This window comes from Anser brachyrhynchus, assembly GCF_964034855.1.
Source record: "Anser brachyrhynchus genome assembly, chromosome: 4".
NCBI lineage: Eukaryota > Metazoa > Chordata > Aves > Anseriformes > Anatidae > Anser > Anser brachyrhynchus.
In genome coordinates, this window is record NC_137698.1 from 8,820,132 (window position 1) to 8,847,233 (window position 27,102).

The 27,102-nt window shown below is 41.6% G+C and overlaps 1 protein-coding gene and 1 long non-coding RNA gene across 6 annotated transcripts in view; both read left to right on the forward strand.

Moving 5' to 3' along the window:
- The window catches only part of UNC5C (unc-5 netrin receptor C), a 250,298-nt gene that overhangs the window by 53,309 nt on the left and 169,887 nt on the right, over nt 1-27,102 (forward strand). The window lies entirely within an intron of this gene.
- The window catches only part of LOC308194771, a 74,988-nt gene that overhangs the window by 28,026 nt on the left and 19,860 nt on the right, over nt 1-27,102 (forward strand). Inside the window, exon 2 of the long non-coding RNA XR_013950851.1 lies at nt 1-27,102. This exon is cut by the window's right edge and continues 19,860 nt beyond it. This is a non-coding gene — a long non-coding RNA (uncharacterized lncRNA).

Sequence of the window (27,102 nt, forward strand, 5' to 3'; positions counted from 1 at the left end):
ATACTTTAAGATTCCTTCTTCTGGAGGAAGAGAGGGAGGAAGGAAAAAGGAGACAGAAAAGGAACAAAATAAACTAACAATCTGGCAGCTCTGCAGTCCATTTGCTGATGCAGTTTGAAGCTGGTGCACACTCAGTCAACACAGCTGCATGTTCCTTACCCTGCTGGCTCATCTGGAGTGACTCCATGCACAATGCTGCCTTTACTCAAGGTGAGTTGGTTGGGTGTTAAGCAAAGCAAACCCACAGTATTTAAGAAATATTTCTGCTTTTAACATTGAGACATTTAGACTCATGCAGGACTGTCACAGAAATGGCTTTGTCCTCGTGCTCAGCTCTTTCACCAAAGTAGTGCAGAGAATCTATCATGAGAGGAACTCTAAGTTAGTTTAATGTCCCCTGGGATGGTGACTTCCTCTTTTCTACAAGTATTTGGACTTTGTTCTAGGAATTCCCTTCCTTGTTTTTAAAATATATACTTTTCTGGCATTAAAAAAAAAGTAAAACAAAACCAAGAAAACCAACAAAAAACCCTATAGGGATGTTCTTCTGTTGCAAAGATGTAATGAGGTACTTTAATAGGGCTGGAAACTACATACAAACATTTAGGATTACAGCACTGTTCACAGGAGGATTAAATGAGAATAGCCTGCACCCATTTGAGTCTGTTCTGACACAGACCAGGGACTTGAATTTCAGTTTTTACTGAGAAACACCCACTGAGTGTCCTGGCTATTAGCTGTTGGGTTTACGTCTCTGAAACAGAACTTGTATCTTTGATCTGAGGAAAAAAACTGGCAGAAGCTTCAGAGAACTAAGTTTATTTCATCCAAATTTTCTTTACGGATACCATGCCAATATTCCTTCAGAAGGAAGGGAAAGAAGTTAGTCTAAAAATCTCAAACCTAAAAAAAGAATGAAATAAAATACAGACTTTCATATTGGTACCCACTCTCCCTCCCTTCCATGAGGATCCTTTCATTGCCTGAAGGGATGAAAGACACGGACTCCTGATGGCTCTTGAACAGGAGGCGTTTATTGCCCTTTTTCACTACTACATATACTTTCCCCATAGCCCCACATGCCCAAATCTGTCATACAGTTGGTTAGAGACCCTCAGACATGTGCCTGAGCCAGCCAGCAATTGGCCACTGCCCAAAGCTCATCTTTAACACTGTAGCCAGTTTACTTTATCTTGACCTTGCTCAAGTTTTTGTTTCTACTGCTTGTTTCCTCATTATCTCTAATTCAGGGACGTGTGAAACAGTGCAAAGCCACCTGCAAATTCCTTTCCCACAATTGCCAAAGCTAAGATGAAAGGATGACTTTTTTTCAGCAAGCTCTGGGCAAAATCCTTGTCCCAGCCCTTGTGTCCTCGCACGCTGCCTGAGGGAGAGCTTCTCTAGACAGTGCAGAGGCGAGTCCTCACACCTCCCACTGAATATTGCCAGTTAGGCGACTTTCTGAGCATGCATCGATGGCAAGGGCAGGCAGTTACCTGGGGCTGCCTGCACTGCTTCGTGGTGGGGAGTTATTCCTGAGCAGAGTGTTCGATTCCTGTTCCAGGTCTAGCAGCATGCCCAAGGTAGCAGCCCCTTACCTTTGAGTAGAACCAGGACTGAAGAATTGTTTGGATGGCTAAATAGAAGTGAAGACAATGGGAAGCTTTCCCTCTTCTTCCTTTAAATTTTGCAAGGACATCTTTAAGGCTCTCCTTCTCACCCTGTCCTGGGTACGTGCCTGTTCCTGGTGTTGCAGACGTCTGCACCCACACTTCTTCAGGGAGCCCAGCCACCCTTTTCGTGGTATACTCCCATGGCTACCTGACATCTGATAGACTGGGGAGTAAATACAGTCCCCTGTCTGCTGCTGGTACAAACAACACTCTCATCCCTCTCGGAAGGCTCGAAGTCGGTGCTTTGACTTTCATCAGTTTTATTTCCTAGCCACTCAGTAATTCCTTCCAAGCAGAAGTTTATCTGTTTCTCTTCCAAGTTACACATCCCAGGAATGGGACACCAAATGGGCTTTTCCCCATAGGGAGGCAGAAAGTGGCAGGTTGATAGAAGACCCACTAGGCCTATTTAACCCCCTGCCGGTTTAATATAATGATCCAAAACACTGACCATTGTGCTACCTAGACATAAAGGGGGAAAATATCAGGCAATGTTTTCATTTCATTTAGAGGGAGAAATTGAGACATTCTGAGAGATGAAGTGATATGCCTAAGGCTGTGCAAGGGGTCTGACCAGAGTTCAGACCTGAATTTACTGTTGCCCAGCCATGTAACTCAAGTTCAAGACTTTTTCTAACCTTTGAGTAAAAACTGTTTAAAGCCAAACACTTACAGTTCTTCCTGGCATGGCTTCTTTCACATCATCCCAATAAAACCAAGGGTGTTGGAACATTTAAGAATAAACCCAGGTCACAATATCCTGCATTTTTTTAAGCCTCCCAGTGAATTTTGAGAACATAATTTGTATTTTATTGCAGTGAAAAGTAGCACCTGCAGTAGGTTTATTTCTTTGCAAATGTCAAATCTAATGTTTCAAAGAAGGCTCAAGACGAAGTGAAAATGAGAGCAGAAGGCTACGTAGCTGTCATTAGCCTTAAGACTGTTTACGAAAACCCGAGATGACCTACAGCTTTAAATGACATTGATTGGCGTACTTTAACTTTGTGCTAATGGACTAATGACTTGCAAAGCTCTGAACAGTCAAAGGAAAAAAAAAGACTGGCATCTGTGAAAGATGTTGATTGCAATCTGTGGTATTCAGCTGACTTTTCCAATAAGTGTTAAATATGCAGGACACCACATAGAATTGTAATTGTTGCTATTTAAAAAAAAAATCTTTCCTCAAATAAAGTCTTTTGTCTTCAGTGCCAAATAATACAGACCATCAAAATGAGTACTTTCAACTGCAGCCTTTTGACAGTAGAGGCAAACCTTGTTACAACTCAGCAGCATGTAGCTTCTGGAAAACTAAATCTTCAGTCTAAAGGGAAGAGGACTGAGTGAATAAGGCTAAAAAAATCACAAAATTCCTTCCTCCTTCTGCTGTGTAACACATGCCAACTGTCTCTGATTCTTGTTTTCCCCCGTAACTCAGTGGGATGCTTGGGACAAAAGGAAGGGCAGGATTTGGTCTTAAATTTCCAACGTGATGGTGCCTGTTTCTTCTTTCATTACCCTGAGTAAAATGTGCCAGTACAAGAATCCTTTTGAGACATGAAATACTGCCAAAGGGTCACTGTTTAGAGCACAGCCAATATAGTACGAGATGCTGCTAATCTATCCCTTCTATGATGAATATGTTGACAAGCAGCTGAATTTTAATAATTAATCATGATAAAACTAAGGAGAGTTAATAATTTAAATTCTGATAATGGAGAGTGGTGCAACTACTCAAGTAGGCAGTTTCTGTTAAGTTTCACCTCTGTTAATTTTAACCAAAGGGAGCACTGTCGCTTTTAATTATCCACGAGAAGCTCTTGGTGCTGTAAGGCTGGCACAGAGGAGGTCAGCTCCAGTAAATGTTAACAGCTTAAAGAGAAAATGCAGGGAGAGTACATAAAATCACGCTAAAGCTAATCAATAGGATTGGTTCTTGAAGCTGTGTGTTTGCTTTACTATAGTGGTGCATTACTGGAGAGAAGTAAGCAAAATTGTGAAATGATGAAGATAAAGTACGTTTGTCTTCCCAAATGTGTCAGTTGCATAAAGTCAGTGGGAAACACTGACCTTTATCAGAATTGCCATCATCTCTAATGGAACCAGAGTTTACCAGTTTATATGCACATGTTTGCCAGTGTTATCATGAGCTGTTCGTCTTTGCAATTTCCTCCTCTTTCCTTTAAGTGGACAGAGCAGAAACACTTTGGATTCCCAGAGAAGTGAAGCATAGACACTCTTGCTTCTGTCAGGTTACCCTTCCAAAAAACTTTTTTAATAGCCAATTTCAGCAGAAAGAGGTAAGGGGACCTTTGTTTCTCTGAGCTCTTTGAAAATCAGCAGCAGGATGCAAGAAGGGATCTACCCGGTGTCCAGGTGGAGCAAAGTGTGTAAGCTCCCTACCCCAGCAGCTGTGCTGGGAAGCCTGCTGTGCTGCCAGGGATGAGAGCCCAGCGAGACAGGGGAAGGAGGTCTAGGGGGTGTCAGGCACAAATTCAAAGGAAACCAGGCTTCATCACTTCTGCTGCTTATGGAGTAACTTTTGGTTTTGTATCCCAACTGATAAATGCATCGTATTTTCTCAGGGCTGAAGGTGACAGTGGGGCACTGCAGTGTGCACTCCGTTTCAGATTGCCAGCACAGCATTAGCTGCCGCAGTGCCTGAGTACTCCCTTGTGTTTCCTGCTACTTACGGGAGGAAATTCTTGACATACTGGGACTACTGAGGTACCTATTCAGTTATCAGAAGCATTTGGCAAGCTTCTAAGGGCAACCACTGTAGCTGAAATGTTATTTTAGTAATTTTACAAAGCTCTTTGATAAACGGAGGTTGACATTTCTAAGGCACCCTGTTCTGTTCCACCTTGTGGTGGTCAGAGTAAGCCAGTGGAGAGGAAACACCTCACATGGTGTGGCTCAGGTTACACAAATCAGATGATTTAACAGACTTCTCAATGTTTGCTGCTTAAATAACCAGTTTTGTTTCACGCTTGGCTGAGTTTTCAGAGGGCTGACATTCTCCACTCGGCCATCTTATTTGCAAAAGTTGGATGTTCATGTTATAGACATATTAACACACTTTTAAAAGAAGAAATAATAAAAGCTGGGCAGTAAGTAGTTAAAGTATGCTATGTGTAATATTCAGTGTTACTTTATTTGGCCTTGGCACTGTATCAATGGCAAAAAAAATTAACAACGAAAAGAATGCATTCAAAGAATGGATGCTTCTGAGAAGCTCTGTAAGCAGTACCCGCTTGCCACTCTTACATCTCAGAAGTGTGTGATCTTGTCTCTGTTAGTTGTTTGTTTTGGCCGGGCTCCAAGAGATTTGTACTACAGGCTGTTTTGTCCCTGTAGTTGACACAACTCAGCTTTTGCCTTTGGTTTTTCACTAGAGGTAATGGTATTTGTTGTACCGCACAGAATAACTCCATCTCACTGTTTGTAGCTACATGTCATGTTGTGTTGATGTGTGACACAGGCACATCCTGTCATGATTTTATGTCACTGTATGACAAGACACCTTCCTCATAAATTAACACCATTTGGTTATGTTGCAGCCTTGGGTTAAGGTACTCCATTATGTATTTGCAAATTTTCACAAGTCCAGGAGACCCAAACTGATTCAGAACAAAAGTAAAGCTTCAGGCTAAGCTTGTGGGATGTGAGATACTCCCCATAAAAATGTGAGTGTCCCAGGAACTTCTCTGTAGACAAAATTTGCTTGATCTCCCAGCCTGAAGCTGTTATTAAAATTGCTCCTGAGTTGGCCATCAAGCCTAGGTGTTGAAATACTTGTGTTTTAGGCATGCATTCCCCTAAATACAGACAATGCATAGATCTATACCTGCCAGTTTTCAGTCAGGTTGAAGGAGAGGAGCCCCACAGCGTCTGTCCTTCTTACTCCCCAAATCCACACGTGGCAGTATGATGGGATGCAGCAGACACATGGTGCATTTGAAGGATGGTTGTCTGTAAGGCCAGGACCTACACCTAGGGCACAATCTATCCATGGGCATCCATGATCCCAAAGTCATTACTCTTCTGTATAGCAACCTGCTGCATAAAGTGTGGCACTTTAGTTATGAGCAGAGAATGTTACCAGGCAGTAAAAAAATAGTCATACCTATTTTATAGTAAATCATAATTAATTGGCCATGTCCCCAATAAAATGTGCCAACATTTCTGAAGGCATGTGTGAACCGCAAGTAATTATAGACAAATATCTGCACGAAAGGGTCGGGTGTGTTTCACATGCCCTGAGAAGCCCAATTACTTTGAACCAGACTTTGAGAGCTAAGTCTATATCTCAGGGGTCACCAAATTCAACCCCCTTTATGTTAATGCTATCACCTACTGACTTGATTTATTTGTTGAGGTAATTGCATATGTTATTACTCTATTACTGTAGAATTTTTATTATAATTCACTCATCTATAAATTCGAGGCCAAATTAGACTGTATATCTGATAATCTTTTTATTTGTTATAGCTACAGAAAGAAATAGCTTAACATTTTTAAGTATGATGATTTGTATCAGCAGTCATCAGCTTCTTTTTGGCAGACTGAAGAAAAAATATTGTATTCTCTTTAGAAATACCTGTTTGGGGGTTGGTTTCCATACATGTCTGTAAAAGTTTTTTGATAATCTTGTGACTTTTTCAAATGTCAAGAATTTTTGTAGGTGACAGAAGTGAGCTGAAAGTATAAAATTAGAAAAGGAAAAAGAAAACGCAAGTTTTCTTGTCAGTCATTCATCACTTTACAGCATATAAAATTCTGGAGCTTTTTTTATCCAGCTTTCTACTCACTACATAACATCAATAACTACTTATATCTTCAGTACAATCTATGGATGAGAAGACAAGTCTAGCTTGGTTGTGATTTATTGTAAAAGGGTTAGCTATTAGTGTCCTGCTTTCAGCTGTGATAATTTTCCTCCTAGTAGCTGGCATGGTGCTGTGTTTTGGATTTAGGGTGAGAAGTTTTGATAACACACAGATGTTTCAGTTGTTGCAGAGCAGTGCTTACACAGAGCCAAGGACTTTTCAGCTTCTCATGCTGCCCTGCCAGTGGGCAGGCTGGGGGTGCAGCAGGAGCTGGGACGGGACAGACCCAGGACAGCTGACCCAAACTGGCCGAAGGGGTATTCCATACCATCTGGCGTCACGATAGACAATAAAACTGCTGGGGGGAGTTAGCCGGGGTGATGCTGCTCAGGGACTGCTGGTCATTTTGTGGTGGGTGGTGAGCAATTGCCTTGTGCATCACTTGCTTTGTATATACTTTTATTTTTATTATCATTTCCCTTTTTGTCCCATTTAACTGTCTTTATCTTTACCCACAAGTTTTACCTTTTTTTCCTGATTCTATCCCCCATCCCACTGACAGGGTGAGGAGAGTGAGCGAACAGCTGTGTGGTGCTTAGCTGCTTGTTGGGTTGAACCGCAGCAATTAGGCTTTGATTTCTGGCCAGCAGGAAGCCCCTGTGCTTTAACTATCCCAACCTAGTGAATATTACTGCAAGTTTTCTCAAATCATTCAACCAATACAGATACAAGCAGTGAGCACCATGCTACAAGCTCCTGTATTAAACAGTTAAAATTGCCTCCCACATTTTGGCTTTTAGTGCATTTTAAACAATGGATGTCACATGTATTCCTTCCCTAAGCAAACAGGGCAATAAAGTAACCCATTCTACATCGCTTAAACAGGAGTAATGACGAGACTGGTTAGTGTTCAGCAGCTGATGAGCTCGCTTTAGGTTGGAGACTCCAGGAATTACAAGCAAAAAGGGAAAGGGTGCAGTTCTGCTAAGTGTTCTCCAAGTCTTGCATTTCCTCTGCTTTACTATGATTACAGAAGCCCAGGTTTGTCCCTTATGCGTTAGGCGTGATAGCAGGGGAATTTTAAAATACTCCTTTCTCTGCTTGTTTCTGTCCCTTGGTTGCTCGCTACTCTTTTTTTTCTTGCTTGTCTGCTTTGAGGCAGCCACAAGGCTGCTGCACTGTATCAGTAAAAGAGTAAAACCTGTTAAATAAATCAGATAAAGAAAATATCAGTCAATACCTTATGGGAGTTTATCTGTTTTAAGTTACTTTCATGTGAGTGCTGAACTGCAGAGAAAAACAAGTAAGCTGGCAGTACCTCTGGCCACTTTAAGATCTCTTGTGGAGAGTTTAATGCTCCGTTTGCAGTCGTTGGACATTGTCTACTTGGACTGATCATAGAGAAAACTGAAATAAAGACCATGAAACCAGCAGTGAAAGAAAGTCAGAATGTTCTGCCTGTGGACTCAGAACTATTGCCATGTTACTGCCGACAGCTCACTGGCGGCCACAGGTTGCTCTTGAAATAAACTGTACTTTATGTGGGCTAACAATGCACTCCCAGCATTTTGGCTTCAAGAGAGATAAATATGCTTGGGTTTTCGTTTCCCTTTATTTTAAACATTTTTTTAGTTTATTTTTTTTGTGGTTCTTTGTTTTTTAAGCAAGTGGTAGGGTGGAAAGCACTTCTATATCTTGCAGAATGGGGAATCTGAAACAAAACTCAATACTATTAAACTATTATCACCTGCTGTTTATACTAGAATACTGCACACTGTAGGATCTATCCAGTGATGCCAGGAAGAGATGATTTCAGCACTGCAGAGCTCCCCAAATCAGTGTAGGCATAGAGAAGCTGACATGGGCCAGATCAGATTTAAAAAAAAAAAAGGGCATTGAAACGGAAGCTAACTCTGCTTGCTGTAATATGGCACAGTCTCTTAAGTGTATGTCATGAGAAAGGAGAGGGTTGCTGATTCGCTGGGCTAGCAACACCAGGCAGTTGGCTCCTGGATGCTTGACCATGGTAGAAGGGTGAAAACAAGTCTATTTTCTGGCCTGTTGTGTGGAGAAGGGCCCCATCCCTTTCAGGGTCTCTCGAAAATGGACCAAGATTGGGGCCAGAGATTTCTTGTAAGGAGAGAGACTAGTACAAGACACTTTCACCTAGATGCAAAAGCTGCGAGATGGGCTCTGGGGGCCCAAGTGGGCAATCAGTTAGCTTGTGTAGATATAGGGCTGCAGAAATAATCTCCAGACTGATGTGTTCCCAAACACAGACAAATGCACTGAGTCACGGGTTTGAGAGGGAAACTGGTATTGAATACATCTCAAGGAATTTTGACTTAAGTGTGTACTATGTGCTGTAAATAGCATTTAAGTTTAGCTGCAATATTTTTAGAGCAATTAAAGAAAATCATGTAAGTAAAGTAAGATGTTATGAAAAGGGCAGAACAAGGATATTGGTAGAAGGTTTGGTGTTTAACGTGGCAATATCCCTTACATGTCTTATGCTGTTCAACCCAGGTGACTCATCCCAAAGCATCATTTCTGTTTCCTTGTGTGTGGTGCATGCACAGGGCGAACAGGAAACCCCAAATCTGTTCCCACAAGAAGTCAGTGGGGAAACACTTGCTGGTACCCGTGGTAGTGAGACTCAGCTTCGCTTCCTTGACAGACTGCATTATCTAGAAGGTAAAACTTTCCGTTTGGGGAACTTTGATAACCCTGTGCTAATTGATAAGGATCCTGCTGTTCTTCCAGCAGTGAGAAGAAAGCGGATGCTACTGGTGTGTCGGATCATGAGGTACCAGAGACATCCCAGGGCTGGCTGGGTGGCTCATTCGCTCGCGTGCTTTCCAATGATCTCAAAACTCTGCTGAAACTGCACCCTGTGGAAAAGCCATAATATGCAAAACAAACATGGTGCTGGACATGCAACGTTAAGCAACTGATGAGGTTAAGTAATGTAGCAATACTCCCGCTTTGGGGCTGTCTGGTCTGGTTCAGCCCTCCCGAGCCTTTTTAATAGATGAATACCACGTATTAAACAATGAGGTGCTTTATGATGAAAGTCTTCGTGTTATTGTTGATACGTTCTGTGAAATTACTATTAGCCAGTTTATAGTTCCCCTGACTCTCCCTTCTTCATATAAATGCATGTATGTATGCAATATGTGTGTATATATATATATATTTTGAAAACCAACCTCATATTTCATCTGTCCTGGGAAAATCCTGTTCCCCGAAGACACTCGTTTTTCCCTAACGTGGGCTAGTAGCAGTGAGTTAATGATTTTTTTGCTTCTTTTTTGTAGGAACTTTCATCAGAGACACTTCAGTAATAGGACAGTACTGGATGTAAATGGAATATAAATTTCACATAGTTGAAATGCCTTCTTTGATGGAAGGGGGCAAAATTACAAATGTCAGATATTCCAAACTGTTTTGAGACTGATGGATTCATTTGAAATACTACATAGGTGCAGAGAAACAATTCGGAGGGGGTGGGAAGGGGGGGGGGATTGATCTTGTTTACCTACTGACACGTTCCTTCCACAGTTTTGTCTGTGCAGGAATTTGCCCATGCAGAACGGTATGCACTGGGGAGGAAGAGTCATTTTAGAGCTTTCAGCTGATTTCTTTAGAGTATCTGGGTTGTCAGAAAGAAGGGGGGGAGAGGGGGAGATGTTGCACTGATCCTTCTTAAGCTTTAGAAAAGAAGCCCAGGATTCATTTAAGCCTTTAAGATGTTTCAGTGTCTGAGCCTTCCTGCAGCATCAGTGCAATGTTGCATCACCCTGAAGAAATATTTCATATCTTTCATTCCTATATGGTAGAGTTAGCTGTGCATAAGAGGTAGCGTCTGCACTAGTAGGCTGTGGTCCTGTGCATGGTTCTCCTGATTTATTTCCCATCCTCTGCTGAAAGTCCATGTGCTCTTAATTCAAAAAGCTCTGCCCCCTCTCTTCTACCTTTGCCCCCACACCATGCTGGGGAATGGGGGGTGAAAGGGAAGAGAATACAAGTTTCCCTGTGACAGCGTTGTTTGTAACGATTTATTATTTCTATTAACATAGTTCTTCCAGGCCACATTTAAGGGTCAGTTCTTAATTGTGCTAGGTGCATTGCAAACATGCAGTAGAAAAAGGCAGGTGTCATCGTGAAAATGATTGCTAATAAAAATCCTTTGCTGGCTGCATGTGAGACAGGTGTGTGAGGTGGACGCAGGGGAGAAAAATTGCAAGATGAAAAATGGGAACAAGGTTGCTCTACAGTACATATATGCATAAATGTAAGGATGACAAGTTACCAATGCAGGCATGCACCAGGTGTGGTGTGCAAGGGAGGGACCAGCCCTCTCCACTGCCTCCTGCGAGTGTGTCCTTACCTCTCTGCCTTGCTTCTCCCCTGCTGGCCACCCTTCTTCCCTGGCTGGCAATATTACAGCTGCTTGCCGTAACCCTGCAGCCAGTCTCTGTGGCAGGAGCTAGGAAATGGAAGAACAGAAAAAGGAAGAGTTAGGGAAGGGCAAAGTTTTTGGTTTTTTTTGGTCTGGTTTTTTCCAAGTCTTTCTCCTATCTCTTCCTTCTGAAAAAGGTGGAGCATGAGTTATGTTTAAGGGTAGCGTGGATATAGTTGTTGCCTTCAGCAACAGCACGTGGAAAAGCAAACTTTTTGGAATTACAGTTTTGATTATTGCTCCCATGAAGCAGCAGCCTGGTCAGCCTGGTGATAAATCACAGTCCGAAGCCCACAGCAATGATGAGGTGAAATACAGGAAAAAAAATGGAAAGGAGAAGGTGAAGACAATGGAGGAGGCATTGATTCAATTTTGATAGCTGCTTAACAAAGTGGGCTGACAAAAAACATTAATGCCCCTTTCAGCTGCCTCTGCAGGAGGTCAGCTGCCAAGCAAGAGAGGAAATGGCTGGGGTGAGTTACATGCTGGCTGTAAGACTGATGATTTGATGCTTGATGGAGCCAGTGTTGCTTGCTCATGGATGTTCTGGTGTATCAGAGAAAGGCCAGGGAGTTTGCCGGGGCATCCTGAAAGCAAGGCAATGCAGGAGTGGTGTTTGCAGTGGGCTGGCACCAGGTGGTTGTGGGATGTGCTAGGGCTCAGCCACTGCCCCAGGAGACATGCTGGGACCAGCTGAAAATGCTTGATTCTTTCCTTTAACACCATATCTAAGCTCGTTCTTACTGATAACAGCTTCCATATTGTCTCTAATCATGGACAAAATTTGTGTCAGCGTTAATCTGTAAAAATGTTTGCCCCATCAATAAGATACTGCTTGGAGACCACAGGGCCATCCTGCAGAAATTCAAGTTCTTTCAGTGGTAGAGAAAGGAAGAACAGCCACATATCGAACATTTTAATATTGATACTGGCCAGCCAAGCTTACTAAAACAGAGTGCAGACTACAGTGCTAGTTCTTTCTTCTGTTTTAATGTTTGTGTAGCTGCCAACTTGGAAAACACAACTAGATCTTGCAGTAATCAACTGATGTGGAGTTTAGCTACGATACAGGACAACAGCTCAGCTGATGTTTAAGTGGTACTCAATTGATGGGCTGAAGAAAACTTGAAAGAATGTTTTTTCTGTTTATTTTAACATCTCACTCCTTCACTGGATGTTTTCATGTAACGCACCAAGGAAAACTGCTGGTAGTCTGTTTCGTGTGACAGAATCGTAAAATATTATGGATTTTGACATCAAGTCAAAGTTAGCTTGTTTACTGGAATAGTGGCCAGTGGATCAGAGACCAGTTTCTGTAGCCCTAGTGGAAACTTTATCACTAAAGCTCTGCTTTGCATTTGAATGCCCAATTTGTTCGTGTTTCACGTGAGAAAAGGTAATCTACTCAAGGGTACCTATACACATTTTCTTTGACTGGAGATGTTCCAAGGTGGAAGTCTGTAAATTACTAATAGTGGCAAACCAAGTGAGATTACTATTTCCATAATATACAATCAAATAACTAATGGATTGACCTAACTAGTGTGTCTTCCCTTGTCAGCAAAGGTGACTTAGGGGGTTTCCCAGTACTCCCCACCCCTCCACTGCTTGCTCTTACCCCCCTTCAGCAGGTTACTGCTCTCTGGCCTGTAGCCACACAAGCATTTGTGGGGCAGTGCTGTAATCTTACTGATGTGATGTGAGTTGAGAAAGAAAGAAAGAATAAGAGGATTTTTTAACACTGATCTTAAAACCTTAAAACTTGCTAGCATAAATGGGAAAACAGTGAGCTGTTTTTCCCATCCAGAAATGATGGAGACAATACTCTCTCAAGCTGAAAATACCACTGGTGACTTCCCTCCCTCCTTTTAGTAGCTAACCTGATTGTAGCACTTGCCCCATTTTTCCCTTCAGTTTCCATTGCCTTCCTTAAGTATCTGATAAGCAAGCAGCTTCTGCATGTGTACAGCAGTGCAGGCTTCCAAGATTTTTATTTCCATTACTTGCATCAGGACCACACTAATGAGGTATGAAATCATGCTGGCCATGAGACGTTTTCTAAGCAAATTCTCCTCCAAAACAAGCAGGCATCTGGGCTTGATGGAGCAGAGAAAGTTGTGTAGTGCAAGGAGGGCCTTGGAGAGCCATATGTCTGAAGGCTGGTGGTGACATTTCTGCTTTCTTCCTTATATGGTCCATTTCTACAGTTTGCTTGTTTTCTTAATTACTCTGCTGCTGAGTTTCTGTCAACTGTAATGTATGTAAAACAATGTGTGTGATTCAAGGGAAAGCAAGGGCTTGACTGGCTTGCTATGCATAGAGATATGTGGAATACTGTGAGCTACAGACTATAAGTTTAAGGAACCCACTGCCTGTTGAACTAAATCCTAAACCAGCTGTAACTTCAGTTCACTATGATTTAATACTTCATAGGAGTAGGTTTGTTGTTTAGTGGTGTAGCAGCTGAGGCACTTGCACAAGATGAGGGCTCACTTGGCTGGGCTGCTGCATGTGCCATAGACATTCCAGTAGAAAGGAGCTTGCTTCATCTGAGCAGACACACAGTCTGGGGAGAATTAAGTGTTTTTGCCTTGTTTTGCAGAAGGGCTGGACTGAAAAATAAACGGACTTGCCCGTAATCTCCCAGCATCTTCACAGATGTGCTGGAAATTGAATCTCCTGAGTCCTGGTACATCACTGTCATCACAAATTCTGAACTAATCAATAACACATTTATTTGCCATCCCATAATTGCAGCAGTATTTTGTTGTTAAATACCCTGCAGTGTCATTAAAAACTAGGTTATTTAAGAATTGTAACCAATGCAGGCACTTGAGGCATTTCTAAAGGAAATAGTGTGTGAGCCATTCCATATAACCAACAATAAAGCAAATACATCATTAGCCAGCAATACAAACCTGAAATCCTTCCTGAAGTATTCTGGAGAAACCCTGGAAGTGTCAAACCAGCACAACATGTCGTTTTTACTACTCTGCATCCCACTGTGAAGTAGACTCAATGAAACACAAGATTAAAAACCAGAAGAGACCTGGGCTGCTTTGATCTGAGGCCAACAGTGAAAGGGTACCCCTGTAGCTGCTTACACCCTAAAAAGGAGTGCTATGGCACCAAAAAAGAACTCCAAAGTGGCAAATTGCAGGAGAGGCATGTTGGCGTGTGGGAAGGGAATTATACCCCTGCTCCGTGGCTGCAGCCCAGAAGCTGTTGCAGAAAGGTTGGTGAGGCCTTCAGGTGATGCTCCTGGTGACTGAAGGCATCACGAAAGAGAGGGTGAGACTGCCTGTCCCTGAAGGATGCTGCCACGTGCTGATCCTTGCCGGGAGCACACTGTAAGGTTGTGGTCCAGTGCTGAGAACAGAACCGCATGGGTAGGATTTGTCTCCAGTCAGATCAGGTTAATCAGTAATCCCTGAAGATTAATAAAATCAGATTAAAACCAAGTATTTTCTTCACTTGTGGAAATAAAATTATGCTTGAGATGATCCAGAAGGTGCACCTGCTATTCAGGCACAAACCTGAGGAGCCACACCAAGAGTGACAAAGAAACTACACCAGGAATCAAATCTCTTATCCATGGTTAATAAGACTAATGACCCAATCACAAAAGACACTTTGCTTTCTTGGACATGGACTAACTCAAGGGCACGAAGGCAGAAGTGGTGTCCTGGTACATTTTTTTGGCAGGTGGGACAGGTTGTGACCCTGCAAACCTCAGCACGTTCACACAAAGTGGACCAATGTGTCACATCCCAGTGCAGACAAAATAAAAAGCAGTTTTTCTAGGGTAAAAGGGCACCCCCCATCTCCCCTGTAGTCTTTACATGGGAAAAATCAGATTAAAACACCGCTCCTGGATTAAGGTCCAAAGAACTGAAGCTAACAAGCTGGTCTAATGAAGATGGTTAAGATTTATCCAACAGAGGAAACGTCTATAGATAGTTTTACAAATCCCGGTTGTTATTAAAATATATATATGAATTGAGCTGACATATGGATAACACAGCATTGTTTCTGCTTTCTGAACAGGAACAGTGCTTTAATTGGGTTTTTAGTATATGTACTTGCTGTTAGAATTGGGTTTGGATAAACCCACAGGGAAGTTTGCTTTTAATGTATTGTTTTAGCAATGTTCTTGTTCTCCAGCATCCTAGTAAGATCGATATTTAAAGGCTGTGAAAGCACTGAAGTAATTTTATTTACAATTTTGAATGAACATTTTGGGGAACCGTTCTTCTTTTTTAGATGCCCTTTTTCCTATTTGGTTATCAATTACGTTGGAGATAAGAAGACAAATCCTGTTCATCTGCTATTGATTTTGGACTAAGGGAGCAATCAGCCCTGGTAGCTCTGCTCTTTCACATCCTCAAATAATATCTGTAAAAGCAGAGATGTAGTAACGGACACGAAGACCAGATACGCGCACGGTATTTCTGCAAGGGAAGCATTTAGTAGGAACAGGAAAAATGAAGTGATGATAGAGAGCAGTTCGTGAGGTGGGAAAGCTACCTAGGTTATCTGCATTGTTGAAAGCTACAGAACCTAAAATATAATGTTGCTGTAAACCATCAGGGAAGTTCCTCTATATCAAAAACTTGAACTGAGTATATGAACCAATTAGTGCAAATATACTACAACATTACAGAGCATGAGCATATTTTTAAAAAAAATTTACAATAGAAAAGGCCAAATACCATTATATATTACATTAATGAGATAGATTGCTACTTTTAATGGAGCCTCTGCGCTCTGCACTGCACTGTATGCAGATTTGCTAGTTAATAAGCCTGAACAGTGTTTCTGTTCATGGAAAATGAATCTGAAACGTTTGTCAGATTATCTGTTTGGCATGCCTGACTGGTGTCTGGAGTGGCACTTTGCTAATGTGCTATTACTCAGTGTCATTAACCCGCAGAAGTGATTGAAAGGTGAATTTATATTTGCATCATGCTGCTCGGAGCAGGCGGTGCTCGGGATTAATATGGTGCCCTGTGAAATGGGGCTGCACGGGATAAAATGAACCGTGCAGCTCAGAAGGCGCATCTCCCTCCCATCTACCAAGTCTTGGTAGCTTTTCTCCTCAGAGGAACGTGCTGCTGTGGTAAAATGCAGCCTCCAAGTTGCTTATGGGAATGTTTGTTTGTTAGCTGGCTGTTCAACATCATTAGAAACCCAAAGTTTTTTTTCTAATGCTTGTGAAAGGGTTTACTCATCAGCATTAAAACCACATCAAATATTTTGGCAGCTGCATTATGTATGCATAGCTTTGAAATATTGCATAAAGAAAAGGGGGAGATTTGTCTGAGAAATGCGGAGCCAGTGTTTTTTCTTATTGATCAAGAAAGTGTATCTGTTCACATGCAAGTAGATTACTTATGTACTACAACACATTTCCTCCTCCACTGAAAATGAATAAGTCTTATTTTCTTTCCGTAAGTGGAACTAGTACCAATAGTTTTTCTGGGGTGAAATAACCAGCTGGAGACTGCTTAATGCTTTGGATCTCGGCGTGTTTTTAAAACCAATATTCCTTGTAGACTGTTTTTAAGAGAGGTTTACCAAGTAAAAAGCATAGTTCACAGCCTTTCATTTAGATGGGTTTTGGAGCTGAAGTGGGGTTTGCCATGTCCTGTTCAGGCCTGCAAGGCAATACAAACTCACAAAGCAGTTTCTTGCCCACTGGAACTGTAGAAAGTAAAGTGGGGAGAGAAGGAGACTGGGAGAAATGCAAGATAACCAGTTTGTTTCCATTCTGTTTGGTTCTATATCAAAGTATGAGGCTTGAAACAATTAGCCTTAGGGTTTTTTAAATTATTTTTTCAGTAGTTTTGAAATATCTAAATATTTGTCTATGTAAAATGGCTAAAATAAAATAAAAACCTTAGCTCTTTTGTGGCATGCTTCACATGCCAGAGGAGTGTAACAGACCATGATAATCTCCCTTTGACACACCCCAGAACTGGAAATGTTTTCAAACACCCAGTGAAAGGGGATTTTAATTCCTACATCAGTGGCACAGGGCTCCTACTCCTACACCTTCTGCAGCCAAACTGCCCGCATAACTGTGTGGTAGGTGTCCATGCCCAACCCTAACCGAGGAAAAAAAGGTGCAAGTAGACTGCAGCATTTACAAATCATCGCAAAAGCGGCTGCAGAGCTGTATTGAGAGGCGTCATGGTCATAAACGACTTCTGAAAATTGCAGTGGCAAGCTGGCATGGCCTGGGTTAGGGACGGGCGTCTTGGTGCTGTGCTATGCCCAGCTCCGCGATGCTTCTTGTCAGGAAGGTGCCCCTTACTGTCCCCATAATCTGGGTTGGTGCTGTCTCAGTTTAGGAAGTCTAGCCCTGTTTCAGAGACTCAGAAATAATAGACTTGCTATTCTTCTCAATTAGTGCTCTTTTTTATTTAATCAGGTAGAGATCAGGTTTTTGTCATCACTCGTAATAATAATAATCAATGTGCTGATGAGCCTAATTGTTACAGTAATTAGACCTCAAACCTGGGAGCAGTAACCCCTAAGTTTTATTGTTCAAAAAAGGGTAAATGCAGAGCAACCTTGAATGTCTTTCCATGAGTTGATTAGCTGTGTAGCCTAAGTACCGGGATTCTTGTGAGTGTTATTTTTACTGTTATTGGATGCTAAAACAAAGAAAAGAAATCCCAAGGAGTTCATCTACATTGACATGATAGATTACAAGTGCTTCTCCAGGGCATTTGTTCATCACATATAGATAAATTCAATCTCCCTCTCCTTTTTCTGTAATGGAAAGATTGCTACAATGTGGGAGTTAATTAGCAGAGCTGTTTATGAAAAGAGGTTTTTTTAATAGGCATGGATGGATGGATTGATGGATGAATAGATAGATGCTTGGATGATTTTAAGTTTAAAAATAATCCGAGTGTATGGTATACATGGGATTGCCAAATCTTGAGTTAGCCTCTGTTTATAAAAACAAAATTACCACTTACAGTTGGCCCTGGAGAAGCATTTTACAACAGAAATTTTGTATTTCTGTGTGCATATGTGTTTGTGTTAAGTGAAAAGCACCATTTGGAAATTGTGTAATTCCACTTACTAACTAGCAGGAACAGGCAGCACAGAACAGTAAAGGAAAAATAATCTTGCAGTTTAAGAAATCCTTAAGGTGAGGATAGTCTGTTGGTTAAATTATTATGTTGGTGAAGCAAATATTTACTCTTATAGTGTTTGCAAAGAGGAGGCAAAACTATTAATTTGGGTTTGTTTTAAAAGACAATTTTGTTGTATTTCAGGTTTATTTCTTTATTATATTCTATATTACTCAATTTGGAAAAATGTTAAAATCTTCAACTAATGCATTTTGCTCCAAGAGGGGTATGGCAGTGACCTTCTCCTGTTTCCACTTTAATGGCTAATACTGATATAAATCTGAACAAGTTCAGGCCCTTTCTCTTTCTGACTGGTTTCCATTCCTGCTTCTCACTCACTAAGAAAACATTGTTGTGGAACTGCACAGCACTCTTCTACTTGGATTTCTATTCCTCTGTTCTGATGTTTATTTCATCCATTTTTTAAATAAAGCCATTGTTCCACTTTCATTAAAAAAAAATAAAAGAAACAGTAGCTCTTCAAGTTAAGGAGAGAGCTCATAAAATAAGATATTCCCATTTTGATTTAAGTATGTGTGTATATATATATATGTTTAAGATATAGCTGAAACCTTTTCATTAGAACATATACATATATATCTAGGTTTAACTTAATATTTTTCTTTGACTTAGAATAATTTTCATGACAAATGTAAATGTTAAAAAAAAAATATACAGAAGTCCTTAAAAGCACTAGAATTATTTGTAAAGTCCATTAGCAGGATGTATATATACAGCATTCCTTCGGGATAAGAGGGAAAGCACAAGGCTCAAAGTTAAAATTCAAGCAAAATTCATTGCCAATGAGCCTATATACAGTGGCACATGTAAACATGTCAAACAAAACACATTTGAGGATTGAACAGAAATACTTTGAAACTTGCCATGGAATGAAACGTATTTCATAGCTGCCTTATTCCCTGTTGATCTGTAAGAGGCTGACTTACTGAACGTGATACCAGTATATCACTGAGCCTCACAATTATTTCATTGTGGGGTTTAATGCAGAAAATATGTGACTTTGTTTAAGTGAAACCCTCAAGAAGGATCTTCAAGAGGAATGTCCACAATAAGAACTCATTTGCACCATTCACTCCTCCATTGTCCTATTTCTCTTGGAATTTCAGAATTCTTCTTGCCCTGGGCTGAGGCACACCCTCACCCAGACACACCATCTCTCCCCCAAGCATGTCTTCCTTCCAAATGAACGTTGCCACATGTTTTCCTGCCCTGTTTTTCCTTCTAGCAGCTAAGTCTTTCTTCAGGGAAGTTGAGAGATGTCCAGCTGCCCACATTCTCCTCTTCTAGCCAAAGTGTCTCCTCCAGGTTTCTGATGAAGTTTACCATTTCCTAAAGCTGCCAGCAGAGCATGACTTGGTCACAAACAAATGGTATGGCTATATACTAACTATTGGCCAAATTCCCCACAATTTTTCTAAATACTGTAGTCATAGAGGAAGCGAGAGTTCTTCCTCTGGGATTTCACCACAGAGACGTTGGTCAGGTTCATGGTGAGTGCTTCTCTTGGCCATGTTTTCAGACATTATCAGTTGGGATCCTTCTCGCTAATGAAAGGGAAGGCCATGAAGAGTTTTCAAGGCAATAAGCTGGTGAAACAAAACCCACTTGGGGCAAATGCCTCACTGTCTCTTGGAAAGTAAAAATGCATTTATCTTCACATTTGGAAGGGCCAGCCCTTGGGAGGTGGGGACTCATTCTTTGTCCATACGAGAAACCACCCATTGCTCTTTCTCTTGAGTGCTCTGGGGGCTCTGCATTTGTTAGATTTAAATTTTTTATTGTTTTGTTAGCTTAACCTGCAGTTGACCCATGCAGATTTCATTCAGAGTGATGCCACTTAGTAGTAATGCATTTTCTGACACCCTGTAGAAACGACGCTGCCGGTGTCGCGCTCTCAGCCGTCAGTGCGGGTGGAGAATCTGGCAGGCTCATTCCCTGCTGAGGAACCTTGTACAAGATTTCTTTTTTATTATTTAACACCTTGCTTATGGCATTGCGCTTAAACTCTGGAACTTTTTGAGTCCACTTCTCTGGAGTTTGAGGCAATTATTAACCCTTGTGATACCTAAAATCTCCTAGATGCAGATAACCTAGAGGTGTATGCATGGTAGTGTGTATGGGGCATTTGCTCACTGCTTCACACATTTAAATGAAGTTAGCTGCCATCTTCTGCCACTCCCTCAAAGACACCAGTGTGTGGGGGCACTCACAAAGACCCCAAAGACACCCTGTGCAGAGCCAGACCCCGGAGGCTGGGCTGTCGCCACCTCACCACCCCATATAACCCTAGCAAAGCCCTAACCGTGGGCATAGCCACCTAAAGGCAAAGCTTCCATTAGCCATAACATGGCCAGGATTTCACTCCTAACATCTAATTCCATCTTACATTCAGAGTCATATGTTGCATGTAGAAAGAGGTATTTAGTGAGGTTATTTTCAGTGCTTGCCAATATATGTTATTAGTTTCTTCAAGTGGAACTTGTAACAATGTCTAAGTAAAATATGTCTGTTATAAAGTAATGAATGCTTACAAAACAGGCTCATTACCACACTGATTACTGGTGATATTCACTGCTCAACGCCTTCTCTCAAATGTGATCCTTTAGGAAATCAATTTTAATTAAAAAAAAAAAAAAGCTGAGTTAAAATTAATGTTTCTGCTGTGCCTCAGACTTTGGAACAAGCAAAGCAACTCGGAATTCAGATTTTCTTCTGTAATGTGTGAGAAATGAGAGCATTTTATCTAATGAAGTAGAAGTTATGAAAAACAAATTTGTTAATGTTTTATTCCAGACTTGGAACTGTAGCTTAGGAAAGCAAGTCTGTAACTACCCCAGCAAATATGACAAATGCGGAAAGTTCTTGTGGTGGCACCTGCTTCTGTGAGGCTGTGGAGAAGGGGCAGCAGAGTGCATGCTGCTGTTTCAGAAGGACTTGGTGAAGCCATGAGATGCCTCCTATTTGCTTTTCCTATTCTGCTTGCAAGTAGTTGGATAGCTCTTGCAAGCACTGCACTGCAAACCAAAGGGAAGGAAAAGCCAACGCCAGTGGTAAATAGAGACTGGACCCCCTGTCACAAGTCCTGTGTTTTGGAAGAGGACGATGTCCTTAGGTTCCCTCGGTCAGATTATCCAGGTGGTCTTTGCTGTCAAGGCAAGGAGCTGCTGGCAGTAGGGCTGCATGGGTCCAGCAAGGTTGGTCGGGGCGTCTGAGGCTGTGCATGGAGCTGCACCTTCCTGAGGGCCCTGCTGGGGCACAAGGCCTCTCCTCGTAGGCCTCTCCAGAAAGAAGAGGCTTCAATGTTTTAAACCAGAGCTCAGTGACTGTCTCAAAACAACCATGGGCAAAGACACTTGAATAAAAAGCCACCCCTAAATCTACTTCTGTTTTATCTTTTGGCTCTGTCTCCGTCATAGAGAAATGTTTCTTTTGTACTCAAATGAGCAGGATGCATATGGCAGCTACCTGTAGCTCCCATGCAGCCACACTTTGAGGTCTTTGTGTTTTGCTCATTTAATTTTTTGTTCATTTTTGCAACAATTTTGTACTGAACAGAGCTACAGTTCTTTTAGCTCTGTAACTGCGGACTGTAAGTCAAAATGAAATGTGATAAATTATGATGTAAATGAGGAAGGAAAAAAGTGTTCTTTCTTAAGTGCCAGATGTTGGAAAGTGATGTCTGCAGGCTGACAACCCTTGCCATCACATAGAGCTCTGAAAAGCTCTGCAAAAGCAGGATAAGGGCATCTTCCTTGTGCACTGCCTTGCAGGGCTGGGACAGAAATATTAAAGGACGAGGGAAATGTTGAGCCCTATTTCTTTCTACAGAAAGTTGCAGTTTGGAAAGGTTCTTCCGTAGACAGGTTGTAACTGCTTCAGAATTAAGTGCCCACATGAGGACACAAAATGATTGCATTTCCGTTGTTAAAGGGATATTAACTTTTAGTGGATGTGAATTTAATCTAACCTATCTATTCGTATTAGATAGATCATGTGTTATTACTGATGATTATTGGAATTCTGCTTCAGCATTTGAAATTCAGACAGGATGCTGTGAAAGTAAAATTGAGTATGAAATGACTGCAGACAAGTGTGAAGCTGACTATCCTGTCTTCATCAAGTAGGAAAGAAAAGTATTTTAAGCTTTGAAAAACAAGCTAGGTGGTGAGAAAATGTCTCTGGTGCAAGAAACCTTTTGCAAAGCAAACCTCGCCCAGTCAAACAGAATTTTTTAGTGTTTATTCTTTGCATGAAATACCTAACGTTTTTATTCTTCTGCTCTTGGAACTGTTTGGGGAATATAATTATTAATATTTATTCATTTAATTTTCTTTCATTAAAACTAACAGCTAACATTTTAATTTTTAATACTGCTCCTGGTATACCTGGTCCTAGAGGGAAAATAAGGATGCTCCTGGGAATCTTGTTAAATTTATAGCTGACCTACCAGTATGAATCATCAGGCTTCAGAGAAAGTAGAGGTTCATTTTGGTACTCCTTTGTCTAGAATTTTTATGTCTACAGGAGGGAGATAGGGGATGTTTATACACTTATCTGGTCAGTAAATATGTACAGAAAATGATTGAAAAGCCCAGTTATAAGTGATGGCCAAGCAGAGGTTAATTTGGTCCCTTCAGTGGAAGGAGAGAAAGGAACATCGTCCAGTCCAGTGTGCTGGACTAGGCAACTGGAGAAAAAATGATGTATTGATGAAGATTCGTCATGATCAAAAAATAGCAGATTGTGCTCCAAACAGCCTGAGGATAAGCCAGCTCCCAAACAAAGATTGTTTAAATTCAAAGTCCTCTTTTGATATTTAAGCATTTCCATATTAGAACTGCTTGTACTAAGTTGCTTACACCTCCAAAAGTATCCCAGTCCCTGATGATCAGAGGAGATCATGCTATTGGCAATAATATAAGAAACACAAACCAGACCCTGCAAAAGAGCATGTCTATAGACCTATGGATTTTTTTCCTTAACTTTATTTTTTAAGAGAAAATGAAGTTTTTAATTTTCCTAGATAGTAGATATTTAGAATGAAATGGACAGTTAACAGATAACAAAATAGACATCAGAAAGGGATCAGGTCTCACAAGTGAATGGTTTCTATTTGATAAATCACTAGGGAAGCCTGAGGGCGTGTAACTTAAAAAGATGAAAACAAAGCTACAGTATATCTTTGAGGATCAGTTTCTGTATACTTAAGAGTATATGTTCAAGTTGTAGGAATGAACACGCTCGGATACAACACACATTTATTGACAACTTTCTTCACTGTGTCAGAGTCCCACCTTCTGCTCTTCACATCCCTCCTGGGTTTCCCTTCTCCCCTGTGCCTCAAGGTGACGAGCAGGGCCCCCACCTCTTTGACTCCTTGTGACAGGCACCGCACTGGAGTTGGGGTGCTTCTGCTCCTGGATCTGCAGCGATGCAGGGTGGCTCTTCTCGGCCTTATGCAGTGGGTACAGAGCAGTTTGTGTAACCCACCCTCTTGGCTACCATGAATTTTGCTGCGGAAGAGAACCTGGCAGGAACGGTGGATGTACAGCTCCCTTTGAGTTAAATGGAAATGCTGCCTGCTTTAGACAGATGGGTGAGGTCAGGTCCTGCAATGAGCAATATTTAAATTACAGTCCATGGAAATGAGTATTCTGACCTTTTTGTAAACTTTTTGCTACTTGTTTTTCTGTTTTTATTTTTTTATTCTTCATTCACCAGTGCTTAAAAAAAAAAAAAACAGCAGAAGGCATGAGACTGACATTTCAGAGTGAAACAGAGTACAAAATTTCAGTTTGACCCTGGCGCTGCAGCTGCTAAAATATTAACAGCATTAAATGCAGGTGAATCGGAAACGTGTGTGCAGGCCAATGATTCCTCCAGGCGCTTTCCTTTGAGCTGCCTTGTTCCCCCTGCTGCTGCCACGAGCGGGGAGGCTTGTCCGCCTGCCTCACCCAAATGAGGAGTGACAGGGGTGATGAGGACCACGGATATTGCGGCAGTGTTCTTTGATAGCAAAAGCTCTGTCTGGTAAGATTTAACAGGCAATATGGGCTTTTGAGGCAAGACAAAGCTGCCCCTGGGAAGTGCAGAGGAGCAGCAGGGAGAGTGGTTTGGGTTCTGGCTGGTGTCCTGCTCACTTTTCTGACCATTAAAATTAATGCTTGGGCTCATTATCGACTTAACATTTCCCCTGAAAAGGCTTCTTCTAATGATTCTCCTTTTCTGAAGATTATCAGAAAACAACAATCGGGACCCCTAGAAGCTCTGTAAAGGGTGGACAGTCGCACAACAGGCCAGGTCTGCTTGTCGTGTACATTGCCACTGATGAATGTGATACAGCCAAGATAACATCTGGTCATTTTTCCCCCTCGTCCACTTTGGTTGTACAAAAATATGACTAAACCTGTAAGCAAAAATCTGACTCTTGACAACAGAGCAGCAGAAGCTAGCTAGGGAGAAATCAGTTGTCCTCACAGGGCCTTGGAGACACAGGCAATTTGACTTGAGAAGTGTTGGGACCTCAGATCAGGCTGTGCTACATCCCCATGACCAGGCTTTGTCTTTGTACATTACTTTTGGTGGGATTTTGTGGAGTGTGCTCTCTCAGCGCATGCGCTGGGAAGTATGGAGGTAGGGAAGTCAAGTCCTGCAGGCACAGAGCACTGGCAGAACCTCTGGTTTCTGCAATAAACTATCACAGCTTGAAGCCTAGAAAGGGAAATATTTGATGAACAGAAAAAAAGTACTCTGAGTGTTGCAAACAGTGAAGAGGGTGGTGATGCTGCACGGCTGTCAGGCACGAAGTTCCCATAGCTGCAAGGTTTTGGTGGTGTTAGGAGGTGATATATTTTGAAAGATTCTTGTGGCTTCCAAAACCATTTGAATTGCTAATTTCCATCAATGTCACGCGAGCTTTTTCACAGAACTAGTTAACGAGGTAAAGCAGTCATTTCGATATTGCCACATTTAGGTTACTGGAAAATCTGCGGTGACATAAATGGACTTTAAAAAAAAAAAGCCAAAATAAAATGAAGCGTCTTTAACTATCCCCCCCACTCCTTTATTTAAACAGGATAAAATGCTAAGAAGGGGATTTAAGTGTCTATATACATGCCCAAGTTGTGAGTTTCACTCCTTTCTACTCTTAGGGCATGAATAAAAAGCACAAGTTTGTCCTTAAAGTTGGTTCTCCATCAAGTTCCTTGCCTGAATTTTCTTTAACTTTTTTCCTGCTCTTTTACCCCATCAGTCTTCCCTCCCCCAACTGCCACCACACACCATCCTTGCTAGCTTTCTTGCAAAGCTGCCAAGAAACTGTGAGCAAATTTAATGTCTGAATAACTGGTTGGTCTCTCAGTGACCTTGAAAAAATTACTTTGCATCATTAAAAATTCATAGAAATGAAATTTTTGTGAGGAGACTGGCACATGCAAAATTAGTACTTGTTGAAATGCAGCTGGAGTAACCCAACCTACTGAACTTTCAAAACTGTAATTCTTCCAAGATCTAATTGCAGTCACCTTACAACTTGGATCAAGCGTTGCTATTTGACTTTCTAAAATATCATCCTGTGCATCATACACCTCTAAGCACGTGCAGTAAGTGCAGGTAAAATTGATACGTAGCTTCATAGGTACAAAAATGTTTCAAGACTGTTAATTGCCGATACGATGATAGGTACCGTAACAGGATGCGATGATTGAGTGGGGCTGTTGGGAAGCAAGTAAATTATAATGCTTGCTGCTCTTAATGGACTGTGTATCCACTCAGTGCTGTTAATTAGCTGTGGTGCTGTGAAGTTCAAGCCTGTGTCAGCTGTGACTGCTTGAACTCTCAGAAGGTATCGGTCCAGTTTTTATCCCATTGTGTTGGCCATCTAAGCTGTAAAGCTCAGTTGTGCCTTTGGGGGGGGGGGGGGGGGAATTTGTTTCAAGCATTTTTGAGTGCTAACTATGTTTCATGTTGTCTCACTTTCCTTTTACATGTGAAGATGTCATAGCAAAGTGCACTTTCCCTGCTTTAGCAGTGCAGCAAGGGGAGGCTTTAGCAAATGTTGCTAGTTCCATTCAGTGAATTAAAGGGTGATGTTCGTGGGGCCTGAAATGAAGGGATGTTGTCCCCAGGACCCAAGTGCACCAAGTTGTTCAGGTCCAGCTGAAGCTAAGCTACCATTACACACAGTGTTTCCCAGTACCACCAAATTCCTCACAGTATGGCTCTCCATTTTATTTTTATTTTTTTTAAGTCTGTTTGTTAGTACAGGAAAGCTCTGCAGTGTGTTGAGTGTGATCCTAATTTCATTGATATCAGTTGCAGACTTTCCACCTACATCACTAGATTTAGGATTTGGGTTCGTTGCAGCCATGGGAAAAGAATGTGATGTCTTTTAGGCTTACGATGTGCAGAGGCTGATTTACACTGTCGTGATTTAAAAAATCACTGACTTTGGGGTCATTTCCTGTGGAATTCAGTGCATGTCATTAAGTGTGATGTGGCTATGAGTAAGCCTGCACTAAGGTGGTGTTTTCCCACTGCATCCCCATGTCCTGGTAAGAGAAGACCACTGGTGGTCCCAGGCTCTCAAGCAGAGCTGGGACCTTGCAAAGGTGGCAACGGCAGTATTTCTTTCTATGTAGCTTTTGTTTGATGAGCTCTGCAATCCACCCAGTGCTCAGTGGATGCGCTGAGTACCAGTGGCAGCTCTGTCAATGCCTGCACCACGGTCCATCTTTGTCACGTCATAATTAAAACATCATAGCTCTCATCAATGTTCAGCATCATGGCTGAACTGAAGCAGTAAGCAGCTCAGATTGGATGTCACTCAACAAAAAAGTTTGTATTTTCAGCAGGAGTCTGCCAGTATAGCAATAAAGGTGTAATTGTGGGGAGAGAGCTCACCCTTTTTTTTTTTTCCTTTTTTCTTTGTTCCTGGGCATTTTTCTGCCTTTGTTATACAGTGTCTTGTTTTC